Source organism: Lycium barbarum, chromosome 7 (assembly GCF_019175385.1).
Source record: "Lycium barbarum isolate Lr01 chromosome 7, ASM1917538v2, whole genome shotgun sequence".
NCBI classification, from domain to species: Eukaryota; Viridiplantae; Streptophyta; class Magnoliopsida; order Solanales; family Solanaceae; genus Lycium; species Lycium barbarum.
The window spans coordinates 122,717,566-122,731,718 of record NC_083343.1 but is presented as its reverse complement, the minus strand read 5'-3'; the positions used below and the strand labels follow the sequence as shown (position 1 = coordinate 122,731,718).

Below are 14,153 nucleotides of genomic sequence, written 5' to 3'. Positions count from 1 at the left end.
GGGTTTTTTCTGGCTTTAAACTTAATGGGCTCGGACTATTTTAATTTTTTTCGGTAATGTATTAAATTTCGGTGCGCATTCGGTTTTTCGGTTTGGTTTATCAAACTTTGGTTCGGCTATTTCGGTTTCGGTTTTTTGACGGTGGACACTAAACACCGAACCAAACTAGTTCGGTTCGGTTCGGTTTGTTGAAGTTTCGATTCGGTTCGGTTCGGTTTTTCAATTTTCGGTATTTATGCCCAGCCCTATTGTGAAGAATACTCCCTTACCCCACCTTTTCTTTTTATTCCAGTTTTGGATAAGTTTCAATTTACCATCTTTTGACTAGGATTGTCTTGTGAGATATTTGATAATATTTTGAGGTCTTAAATGAACAGACGTATTTATTTGTGACAAAATATGACTATTCTGAAAAGTCATCTCTTAAACCTATAAATATAAGGACACTCCTGAAGTAGCATAGAAAAATCTGCAGGTATAACACGGGCTTTGTTGTATCCTAAAGGAAATTGCTTGTATTTTCCCCGACATATGTATACTGGCAATATCTCTTTAAGATTGTTAGAAAAAATAGGAAAATATAATCGAAGAAGAAATGACTTTGAGGTGTGAAAATCAAGATGGATAAGCAATTCTAAACTGAATTTTCTCTTATAAAAGTTTATGTTTTGCTCGTTAATAAAGCTATAAAAGTAGTTTACTTTAATATTGAAGCTAAACCACGATGATGGATGTTATTCAACTAATAGATGAAGGAAATGTGTATTTGAATTTTCCTAATCCAATATTGATCATTTTTGGCATTTAAATGGTAAATTGGGTAATTGAAGTCACAATTTTGTGCTTATAGAAGTACTGGAGTACATAATAGTGGCCTTTTGGACTAGGAAGGAGTCGTTTGTAGTACACAAAGGGGATTTCACCCATATGCTAAATGCAGCTAGATGATAAAACAGAATCCTAGAACAGTGCTGTAAGGCGATTTGTTCACTTAGCTTATTAAGACTTAACAAAAAAAATTATTTTGTGACTTACACATTACCGCTGATATTAATTGTGTTACGTCTATTTTTGTTTCACAAAAAGGTGGATCAAAGTTTGTGGATAGAAAAGTATACGATTTGGGTCTACTTTTTTGTGACAAAAAGAAGCTTAATACAACTAGTGTCAATTGTGTGAGTCACGTAATAAAATTATTTGGTGTTTGCATTTAGCTAATTGAGAATGTATATTACTTAACAATGATTAGTTGTTAAAACATGTGCATGCAAAACATATGTCTTAAATTCATTGACTTAATTTAAACATTCAATAGTATGAGTAAGTTACCTTTATCCTACTAGTTACCTCTCATATTTAGTTTATTTGATAGCATTGACCCCTCTAGACAAGACCCATGCTGCCATGTGATTTTTTTATTTTTTTGTCCACATGACATTTTTATAAATATAATATAATTTTTATCTTTTTAAATTCATTAATATTTTGAATATTTTTTCGGGACTCTGGGGTATGTATGACCTTTTCGTTGTCTTTCTTCAGAAAATTCTTCTGACAACTTCGCAATTCCAGAAGCCTCTTAATTAACATGGAAAGAAATCATATCATGTTAAAATATTATCCCAATTTGCAACTACTTTTGATTTGGTAAAAATGAAAATGTGGAAGTGACTTTCGGTAACAACTAACTAATAATTTATTAGTCCCATAATGTTTATTTTTAGCGGAAATCTTCTTTGTGCCAGCAACCAAGACATTATAGTAAGATGACTAAAGGATGGCTATGCTTGTTCCGCCATTAAAGAAAGACCTTACACGAATGTTTTTTAATTTTTACCTTTAAATGTTGGATACTTAAGGAAGTGTACATGTGGAAATGACCTTTTTCTAAAATAAAAAAAAATCAAAAAATCAAAAAATAACCAATAAGAAGTTGACGCTTTAAAACGGACAAAGAGCAAGAATACCCTATTTTGACGCCGTCTTTTAACTTATGTCCACTTTTTAAATTCTTTTTACATGTATATATACACATTTCGGGACAACTTCAGACAAATAGTGTCCGGAGTTAATCTTAATTAATAAAGTCTAACTTCAGACATTGTGTTTCACTACTAAAAAACTAGCAAAAATCGACGGACCGCGTCGGTTTTTTCAATGAAACCGACGGGAAACCGACCCTTTACGGTCCGTCGGTTTACATAGCCTCGCTTATTGAAAACCGACGGACCACGTCGGTTTTTTTCGACGGACTGCGTCGGTTACGTTGCCCGTCGGGTTTTATCCAATAACTTAAAAAAAAAAAAAACCGAGGGACTGAATCGGTTTTTTTAATTTCTGATTTATTATCTTATATAAAAACAATATATATTTTATGAAAAAACCGACGCACTACGTCGGTTTTTTATTTAAATTTTTTTATTTTAAATACAAAACCGACCCAGTGCGTCGGTTTTTTTCATAAAATTTAAGAATTATTTCCGTTGGTTTTCTGGAAAATTTCCAAAATTAATTTCCAAAAAACGGACGAACTGCGTCAGTTTTCTGGAAAATTTCCTGCATGCAATTCCTGCATTTTCTGCAGCCACACCTGCACAGAAACCAGTACCAAAAGCTGCTCAAAACTAGCATTAAAATGCTCCAAATCAATTCTAAAAGAGCTACAACACATAAAATCACCCTAAGTAATAATAAAACACATCAAACACTATCTAAACACGTCAAATACGATCTAAATAGACCTTCAAAGTTCAGAAATATTTAAATGTCCAACCAAAAGTACCATTAACTAGTTTTAACATAAGTCCATTATTAAATCCAAACTACTACAACTGATCATCCGGTGTCCGGGCTACGTAATCACCGTCATCATCATCTTCTGGATCGGAGGGGGAGAAGGGGGCACACCAAATTGTCTATATGCAATGTGGCTTTTAACTTGTGCCATGAGCGATTCAAGGCTCGCTTTCATAGTGTTACTTTCCTCAACTCTTTTTGCCTCAGTCTCAGCTAATTTCCTATTAAGTTCAGCAATTTGCTGCGCCATAGCTGTGACCTGAACACCATCAACTCCCTCGGCTTGTCGAGAAGACCCTTCACCTCACAATCCTGACCAAAGGCGACTTAAGTTGTTCCTTGGGCCTAGACCGTACGCTCTACCCTTTTGTACTCCCCCAACTGCTCTACACCAAAAATCTATCTTTAATTCCAGTGGAGGACGGCTCGAATGCTCAGGCTGAGTTTGGCGGTACTGGTCCACATTATCCATAAATTGCGTCTGTATATTAAAAAATGAAACTTAGTATATAACGAATATATCATAATTAAACTTATATATAATTACTTAAATAATAAAATTACCACTTACATAGGAATTACGAGCCCTGTCCTCAACCCATACGGTCGGATCCGACTCCTGCTTCTTCTTTTTTGTGTGGGTCTTTAGGAATAGCTGATCCTGAGTTGGCATCTGTCCCGTAGCTTTTTTCTACAAAAAAAAAAAAAAAGTTAAACATAAAATTAATAACTCAATAATGATATATTGATCGTAGGTAACTTTAAAAGTATAAAATTACTTACCACTGTCCTAGCCACGTGCCCCTGACTTCTTACACCCGCAGTGTGCAAAGAGCCACCTTTCTGGGATGCACGGGCAGCCTTTGCCTGCTCAGACTTGGCGATAAACTCAGGAGTTTACCAATATGCCTTAAGTTTCTCCCACTGTTCAGCGTTTAGCCATTGGGGCATCTTCATATACCTTCTAACCCTCGAAAACCAATCAGACAACCTTGCACTCCCCTTCCTCTCTAAGTTTGCAGCAACCCTATCATTGTCCATTAGATCCCATATACAATACATCTGCAAATCAAATAGCTAATGTTAAATGATTTATATAAAAGTAAATTCAAGTTATGAAATGTATAATAAGATGCATACGTTAAACTCTCTAAACATAGCCTGTCGAGTATCATATGGGATTTCACCCCATGAAGTATAAAAATGATCGCCATAAAGCCTCCGAACAACATCCGGAAAGACTTTTGTAGTTTTGTGATCTGCATAGAACCTGCAGTTAAAATATTTAATGCATATAAGATTAAGATGGAAAAAAAACTTTAGGAAAACTTAATAAAAGACAATCTTACCCAGCTCCCTCATGCACGATGAAAATCCGACCCATCGCATCTCTATCTCCCAGATGTAAACCATGATATATCGGTGCCTGTATAGGAGCCGGTGCAGGTGCAGGAGGACGAAGATGGGTCTGAGAATGGCTGGATGGCAGTGACTCAGGCTCAGAGCTGCTATCTCTAAGGCGCAAATTAGATACACTTGGAGATGTACCACTTGGAAAAGGAGAAGGAGACAAAGTGGCCGATGTGCTAGGAGATCTGCCACGTGGTGGGCAATACATAGGTATAGGTATAGAAGTTGGATAGGTAAATGATGCCGGCTGAGGTGGTGCCGACTGAAAGACCCACTGACCAGACTGGGCCTACATAGAAGAGCCAGGCATAAAAAAAAGAGGCGGAGTAGACTGCATGTGTGGAGCGGACGGAAATGACTGACTACTAGTAACTGTAGGATCTATAGGTCTCTTATTTTTTCTCTTACTAGTACCTCCAGCTCTACCTCTACCTCTACCTCTACCTCTACCTTGATCACTACCACCTGATGACATCTGTATACAGAAAGTTAATAACGTTAGAATAAAAATTTTACAAGTATAGAATTGTGTTATTATTAAGTATAGAATAAACTAACATGCAACTAGTTATCCTCCCACTCATCCTCGCTTGTTTCATTTTCATCAGATGATTCTTCCTCATCGCTTGTTTCAGGTCCATCGGTCGATTCTTCCTCAACATTTTCTATGATAGTTACATCATCTTCATCAACTTCTTCTAATATGTGTTGAGGATGTTCCAAACTATTTTCTAACTCTGTGTCAACCATTTGATGAAAAACTGGTACATCATTTTGATACGCCACATCTAATGCATTATTGACCTCAATCCTCCCCACAGGCTTAGTCTTTATAACCACCCACCAATCAGCCTTATCCCTACGCAAAGGATATGGGGCATAATACACTTGCTTAGCATTTTGTGCAATTATAAAGGGATCATAGCGATTGTATTGTCTTGTGTGTTTGACTTCAATTACGTTATGTTGATGATTCACCCTTGTACCTATTTGGCTTGGATCAAACCACTTGCACCGAAATAATGTTATCTTCTTCTTAGGGTAACCCGAATACTTAAGTTGTATGATCTCCTGCAGCACACCGTAATAATCAATAGTTACACCGCTACCATCAGCATCGCCTTTAATGCACACTCCACTATTATTCGTTTTCTTATATTGAGAAACTTTTTCGGTTTGAAACTTGTAGCCATTAACAATGTACTTTTTCATTGTCCTAACTTCATTGCCTGGTCCAAGAGCTATATCTTTCACAAATTGGGAATGTTCTCCTGTATGATAAACCTATATAATAAGGAGGAAAATTAAAATTCAATAACTTCTATGTAGCCTACATTTAATTGAAATTATGCAATGAATTTCCACACTTACAAAATCGTACAGCCAATGGGAAAACTTAGAATATATGGCTTCATCGCCCTCAAGTTCTACGAAGTAACTGCTCAACATATGCAAGATTTTCATTAGTTTCACCCTTATCAGTTACCCATTTAATTCAGTAACGTAATTCGACACTCACCGAATATATACTTGAATTTCAGGGCAATTGAGCAAAACATGTGTCACAGCTGATTGCCTCTCCATACTACTCAGGGTTCTTTTTGGAGACGTTTTAGAACCTCATCCTGGTTGATTAAAGATGGACATTGGTGGGTAGTTAGGATCAACCCCACCCTCATCATTACGGTTGGGTCTATTTCTCATACACGACACTTGCTCTCCGAAATAATATGAACAGAAATGCGTTGTTTCCTTTGCAAGATACGCTTCACAAATAGATCCTTCAATCTTAGATCTCTGCTTAGCCAATTTTTTCCATTTGCCGATGGTCCTGCACATGTTTAATATCAATAGGAACAGTAATTATTTAACAAAATACTATTAAAGAAAGAGGTACTAAGTTTGGTTACTTACCTCTCGAAAGGATACATCCACCTAGTTTGAACCGGGCCTCCACGGCGCGCCTCTTATACAAGATGAATGGGAAGATGTTCCATCACATCAAAAAATCCACATGGAAAGATCTTCTCGAGCTTAGTTGTAATGACTGGTATATTCTGTTCCATTCTTTGAAGGTTTTCTACCATCAAAGTGTTAGAACATAAATCCTTGAAGAACAAACTTATCTCTGTGATTGGTTTCCATATTCTTTTCGGTAGGTGGCTAAATGCAATAGGAATCAAAGTTTCCATGAAAACATGGCAATCATGACTTTTCATACCAATCAATTTTCCTTCATTCATATCAGCGCTTGTCAAAATTAGACGCATACCCCTCTGGCATCCGCAAATTCTTAACCCATTGACAAATCTGTCATTTCTCCTCCAAAGTGAATGAAAAACTAGCCTTGGGCTTGAACACTTTATTATTCGCTAACTCTTGCAAGTTCAATTCAGGGCGCCGACAATATTCCTTTAGGTTCAATCTAGCTTTTGGGTTATCTTTTGTCTCATAACAGTGTTGAACAAATTATCAAAGTAATTTTTTTCAATATGCATCACATCAAGATTATGCCGTAGAAGATTATCTTTCCAATACGGTAACTCCCAGAATATGCTCTGTTTAGTCCAATTATGTTCAACACCATAACCAAGTAATCTATAAGGGGCAACTTCTGTGACCTTAGGCAAGTGACAAACTCTCCCCCAAATTTCTTCTCCTGACAATGTTCGAGGTGGGGGATCATTTTCAGTTTTATTCTTTCTAAATGCTTGTTTCATTTTCTTGAATTGGTCATCCATAGGCAAGAATTGACGATGACAATCAAACCATGAATTTTTGTGGCCATGTTTTAAAGTGAAAGTTTTACTATTTTCCATGCAACGAGGACAAGCAAGCTTTCCAGCAGTCATCCAACCAGACAACATCCCATACGCAGGAAAATCGTTAATAGTCCACATCAAAGAAGCACGCATATTGAAATTGCTCTTAGTTGATATATCATATATCACTACACCTTCACACCACAATTGTTTTAACTCATCAATCAAAGGTTGTAGATAGACATCAATCAAAACTTTTGGATTACGAGGACCAGGGATAACACAATTTAGGAATATATAGGGACTTGTCATACACATCTCAGGCGGTAGATTATATGGAGTAAGAAATACAGGCCAACAAGAATAGGGTGCAGCCGAAACAGAGTATGGTGTGAAACCATCCACACACAAACCCAAACGAATGTTTCTTGGTTCACTAGCAAAATCAGGATAAGTTCTATCAAAATGTTTCCACGCTTCTCCATCCGATGGATGACACATAACACTAAGTGGTCTTCTATTTTCGCTGTGCCATCTCATGTGAGGAGCAAAACTCGGCGATGCAAACAACCTCTTAAACCTAGGTATAATAGGTAAATAATGCATCGCCTTAATTGGAACCATCTTCCCACTAGGTGTCCGCTTATAACGCGCATGTCCACATATTTTACATTCATTTAAATCAGAATCTTGCTTATAAAACAACATACAACTGTTTGGACAACAATGAATTCTATCATACGACAATCCTAATTTGGAAACCAATCTCTTTGCTTCATAGTAACTCTTAGGTATGTCGAATTCCGGACTAACTAGTTCCCCTACAAGCTTAATCATTGAGTCCATAGCAGCTTCAGCAACAGTCCAATCTGATTTGATGTTAATCATTCTAACTGCAACAGACAACTTAGAATGCTGACTCCCTACCCAAAGTGGACGACTAGCCTCTTCTAATTCTTGATAGAAGCGCATTGCTTCTTCACTAGGAGGTTCCTCAAAATTTTGCTCAGGTTCAAACCCAGACTATACGCCAAAAACATCATTAACCATACCATTAACTCTATCATATTGGACATGACTATATTCCTGCGACACACTACTTTCACCAACAACCATATTGTAAAATATACCATTGACCCCATCAGTCTCTCCATGATCAGTCCAAACATAATATTTCTTCTTAAACCCACGACTATATAAATGAACCCTAACCGCTTCCGGTTTCAAATACTTCATACACCGGCAATGAGAACAAGGACACCTAATTACCCCTTCATATTAGAAAGGGTGAAGTGTCATTGCATGTGTGATAAACCCATCAACACCTTCAACAAATTCATCATGTACACCCACACGATTACTATTATTCATATTATACATTCACATACGATTCATCTACAAAAATATACCCACAAATTATTGAGGTTATAGAAATATATTATAACTTAAGAATTCTAACTTAAAATATAACTTAAGAAAACACAATCCCAACCACTTCTAACTTTGAGTTCTCAATAACAATTCTAACTTTAATAATTTATAAATTCTAACTTTAATATAATTTTGAAAAGCACAATCTCAACCAATTCTAACTTTGAATTCTCAATAACAATTCTAACCTTAATAACTTATGGATTCTAACTTTAATTCTAAAAATTGAAAAGTAAATCTAGTCAAATAAAGTCTACATTTTAGTTTTGAGGTTATAGAAATATTATAACTTAATAATTCTAACTTTGAAAAGCACAATCCTAACCAATTCTAAAAATTGAAAAGTAAATCTAGAGAAATAAAGGCTACATTTTAGTATTGAGGTTATAGAAATACTATAACTTAACAATTCTAACTTTGAAAAGCACAATCTCAACCAATTCTAATTTGGAATGATCAATAACAATTCTAATAACTTATGGAATTCTAACAAAAAGCACAATCCAACAAAAAAAAAAACTAGTCAAATAATTAAAGTATACATTTTTGCACATATTCAACATCAATAATATTACAAAGAATGATAACTAAGCTAACACAAATACATTGACAAAGAATATGAAATATAGCACAATCTCAAGCCAAAAAAAAAAAAAAAAAAAAAAGACAAGTAAACTAGTCAAATAAAGTTTACATTTTTTTCACAAATTCAACATTAATAACATTGCAAATGATGTTTAACAAAGCTAAATAGACTAGCATTAGGCCTAAAATCTACAAATAAAACTAAAATTGAAAGAATTTTAAAAGCCCTAATTCAAGAGAAACTAACCTCAATTTATTAACTTCAAAACGGGTCTGGGGTAGGTGGGGACGGGCTGCGCAGGCGGCGGGGAAATGGGCGGCGGGGCTGGGTGGAGGGGAGGGGGGCGGCGGGTAGGGTTTGAGGGGAATGGGAGTTTTAATTTGGAAGAGGAGAGAAAATGGGTATGAACCCATTTGCCATGTTTTTAAAGAAAAACCGACGGACAAAACCGACCCTGTCCGTCGGTTTTTCCCGCACATTGACCAGATTTTGACCCAATTTTTTTTTTTTAAAAAAGGAAACCGACTCTGTCCGTCGGTTTCTTAAAAAAAAATTGTTTAATATTTTTTTAAAAAACAAAATGAATTGCATATTATTTAAAATATTTTTAAAAATAAAACCGACGTCGTCCGTCGGTTTTATATTAATTATTATTATTATTATTTTAATAAAACCGACGTGGGACGTCGGTTTTTTTGGCGAAAATATATTTTCAAAATTCTGCCAAAAAAACCGACGTCGTCCGTCGGTTTTCTAATTAAAATAATTTAAAAAATTAGAAATGCAAAAAACCGACACAGTGAGTCGGTTTTCTGTCGATTTTTTAAACCGACGCAGTGCGTCGGTTTTTTGTCCGTCGATTTTTGGCAGTTTTTTAGTAGTGTTTGAAGTTCGTTATTTTTACCTCACTTCAGCCATTTTTGCTTGAACTTCGTGTCATATATGACTGAACTTCAGTCACATGTAACTTCAATCGTTGTACGTATCTGAAGTTTGTTTTTGTCAAGTCTAACTTCAACATTGCATCTATTTAAAGTTAATATATGCGATAGTTTTTAAAAATAAATACAGATTAAATGACATTTGTCACAACAGGCTGCCTGTGAAATTTTTACCTTTAAAACATATGGAAAACAATTGAAGCCCAATCATTTGGTCCGACCCTTTTGACTCCAAGAAAGGAACACTTAAAAACAAAGAAACAACAATTTTAGAGATTTCCTAGCTAGTGATTTATTTACTTCTTCCTTAGTCTTTTTTCTTAATTCGGTCTCCTCCCTTAATTTATCTAACTTCTATATAACTAATTCGCTTTTGAAAGTGAGAGACTAATGCATTTCATGATATAAAATTTCACTATGGGTGTTTTCTACACTTTCGTTTTAATTTATTTCTTGAAAAAACGATGATGATGAAAGCTTCTCCATCAAAGGCATTGATCATCAAAATCAACTTGGTTATTTTGGCTTGCTTCTTGATTGCTTACCCCGGCCTTCTTCTCCGTCCATCAACTTCCGTTTATCGCGAAAATTCAGCATCCCTTGTTACATGCTCATTGCACGAATGTCATCATAAGGTTTGTGTGAGCTTATAAAATAGTCAAACTAACTTATATGTACATTTGGAGTTATTTAGGCGTCTACTTATAAGCCAAAATCAATCATAAGTTGATCACCAGACTTGTGACTTTTCAACTTATAAACTTCTGATTTGATCGGAAATTTTACTACTTCATCTTTAATTTTCTTTTGGTAATTCCGAAAATATCAATTCTCAAAATAAAACCATAACATCCTTTTCGTTCCATTTTTGTCCTTTTACAGTATGTAAAGATGCTTTAAATTTATATTTTTAAATAGATTTAAGGGAATTTTATTTCAAACAGAAAAAAAGGCTTATGTATCACATTTTACCAAACACAGCAACAATATATTTCCCTATGATATTAGCACTTCTGCACAAGTATGTAACTGCGTAATTGTAAAGTTCATGTAGCAGTTAAAATTAGTAAGTATCGCATACAAGTTACATATGCTTCTATATACTAACTATGCAAGAAAAAAATTACTCAATTATTACATATAGGTTGTAGAAGGTTGTTTAACTTTCTTTTTTCAGGTTATATACCAATTAGTGATGATCTATGATTTTAAATTAAATAACCTGACAATAAATATATTTTATGTATTGCCAGTACATAAAACTTAAACACGTAAAAAAAAAAATTTTGAATCGGAGAAAAGTGAGATAGAGATGAAAGCAGAGTTGAACGAGCCAGTGATGAACGATATGAAGGCAGAAAGGAAAAATGATAGAACCATAAATTGCCTCTTTTCTTGATTCCAATTATTGGGAGAAGTATGAAGATAGGTATGGTGAATATGGAGGATGAAAATATTAGCAATTGGAATATGCATGGACATATTATAATACCAGTGCAATTTAAGAAAATTTCAGACTTATTTAAATGGAAAGATTTGTTTCCATCATGGATAGATGAAGACGAAGAAAAGGTTGTGCCTACATGTCCTAAAATACCAATGCCAAATTTTAGTAACTACAATACTAACATAGACATGATAGTTGCAAAATTGCCATGCAATTATCCAAAAGAAGGGTGGTCGATCAAGGGATGTGTTTAGGCTACAATTGCACCTTGTGGTGGCTAATTTGGTAGTGAAGAGAGGAAAAAATGATTGGGATGAGAAGACAAAAGCGATGTTTTTGAGCAAGTGTAGGCCAATGGTGGAGTTGTTTAGATGTGATGAATTGATGAAACATGAAGGGGATTGGTGCTATTATCAAGTGGATGTGGTTAAGTTGGAGTTAAAGGTTTCTTTGCCAATTGGTTCATGCGATTTGGCTATGCCTCTTGAGGGAAAAGTAACATTTTTTGGTACACTTATTACTATTTGCTATTTGTTTCCCTTTCCCTCTTTAACTCAGAAATGGGTTAAAAATTAGAGATAGAAAGAAACAAGAACGAATTAAAATAATACAAGATAAAACAAAGAGGAAAATAAAAAATAAAAAGACTAACGAATAAGGACGCGCCAGGTAGGGGTCGAACCTACGACTTTCTGCTTAGGAAACAGACGCTCTATCCACTGAGCTACAGGCGCTGCTTATGCCCATCTCTTCAGTCCTTTTATTAATTGTATTGTGTGACTATAATCATCTACTCATTAAGGGTAAAACGAAAAGTTTAAAATTAAATTATTTTTAAATAAGGGAATATAACTTTTTTTTATTGGGACAGTTAAAAAGAAAAGTACATCATATAAATTGTGACGGGAGGAGTAATAGTCGTTTTAGAAAAATAAAAAGTCATTAGGAGTACGTCATTTTCAGATCTTACTCTCATTCTTCTATTTAATTAGTGGAGTACATTTTAATTGACGGAGATGTTTTTATGAAGATAAAGGGTCACAAATATTGTTATGATTAAGTTTATTAAATTAATAGAGCTGTCAATATGGGCTAAGGCTCGTGGGCCGACCCAACCTAGCTCGTGATTTGATAAGGTTGGGCTTGACTTTTTGGAGCCCATTTAAGAGCGAGGCTTTTTAGCCTAGCCCGAGTAAGCCCACTGGCCCGAGGGCTTGAGCGTGCGTGGGTTGGGCCGGCCCGTGGGCCACATAAAAAGTTTTAATTAGAAAAGAAAAAAATAGAAAGAACGTGAAGATGTTAAGACAACCTTGTTAAAAGCAGATTCAGATGTGCTTGATGAAGATGATGTGTTGGTGCTGAATACACCATAAGTGTCATAGAAGTTTCTTTGAGAAATTTATTTTTTACCTTAAATGGATGGAATATTGTCATTTTCTTTTATGTTTTATTGAGATTTATTGAAACAAAGCTAGGTTAATACTCCTATTTAGCTAGTTGTATTGCTACTCATTAACTATTTAGTTTGCTATTAATATTTCTATTTGGTTCGAGTGATATCAGTTATTAATATGTTAAGTGTTAACAATGTCAAAAGCTATTCGGTTTCGCAGAAGGTTTGGTCCTACAAGATCGTTTTCTTGTTCAGTAGTACACAAAATATTTGCATAGAATGGTAGAGATTTCATACCGAAGTCATACAATCAAATCTTCACTTGAAGCCAAACTTCACAAGCCTTATTAGAATCACTTTATTTATGGATTTAAGGCTTGGTTAGCAAGTAGTAACACCATGTAACATTGTCTTGTAATTATTTATGTTAGCATTTTTAAATTAGAATTTAAATTAAAGAATTATGAAAAATATTTTTAAATGGTGGGCTGGCCCAGCCAGGCCCATAGCCTACCTACTGATGGGTTGGACTTGCTGTCTTAAGGCCCATCAAATGGTGGGCTAGCCCGGCTTGGCCCGTCAAATTCCAAAGCCTGCGTGGGCTAGCTGGAATGGGTTGGGCCAGCCCATTTTGACAGCTCTAATTAAATATCTTTCTTGGTCGAGTATGCAATTTTTTTTAAATACACATATGATATGGACAAATTAGCCTTTCATGGTTGTATTCAACATGTATCTTTGATATATTCTTACACCGCCGCGCTTGGTTCCCTTCATTGATTAATGAGAAATAATAATAGATTTATAACCTGAATTGGCTCTCCAACCTAACTAGTAATAGACTAATCTTTTGGGTTGAACATTTCATGTTCAATCAATATCAATTGGTATCAGAGCTCACCGATACTCTTATTGTATATGATATATCTAGCTCAAATTATATGTGTGTAAAAAAAAAAACTCACTTACTCTAAATCTTGAATTTGAGTAAATCTTGAATTTGCCATTGCAGGTAACGACAAGTCAATTTTCAATTCAGGGTTAATGGTGATCGAGCCATCAAATTGCTCATTTGACATGTTCATGCAACGTATGAAAGAAATTATATCATATAATGGAGGTGACCAAGATTTTTTAAATGAAGTGTTTGTATGGTGGCATAGGTTGCCAAGAAGGGTAAATTTCTTGAAGGGCTTTTGGAGGGAAAGTTCAAATGGGACAGAGTGATAAGGAGCAAATCCTCCAAAGCTGTACACAATACATTATCTAGGATTAAAGCCATGGATGTGTTACAGGGACTATGATTGTAACTGGAACATTCTTGAAAATTGCGGGTACGCTAACGATGATGCACATAGGAGATGGTGGAAATTTTATGACACCATGG

General features: G+C 35.2%; 1 non-coding gene and 1 pseudogene across 1 annotated transcript; one reads left to right on the top strand and one right to left on the bottom strand.

Annotated features, from left to right (window-relative positions):
* The first annotated feature begins 5,845 nt into the window (after nucleotides 1-5,845).
* Nucleotides 5,846-13,993, top strand: LOC132601872 (UDP-glucuronate:xylan alpha-glucuronosyltransferase 2-like; annotated as a pseudogene).
* Nucleotides 12,035-12,107, bottom strand: TRNAR-CCU (transfer RNA arginine (anticodon CCU)). Its single transcript has one exon. It is a non-coding gene; the product is annotated as a tRNA-Arg (tRNA).
* Nucleotides 13,994-14,153: the final 160 nt, after the last annotated feature.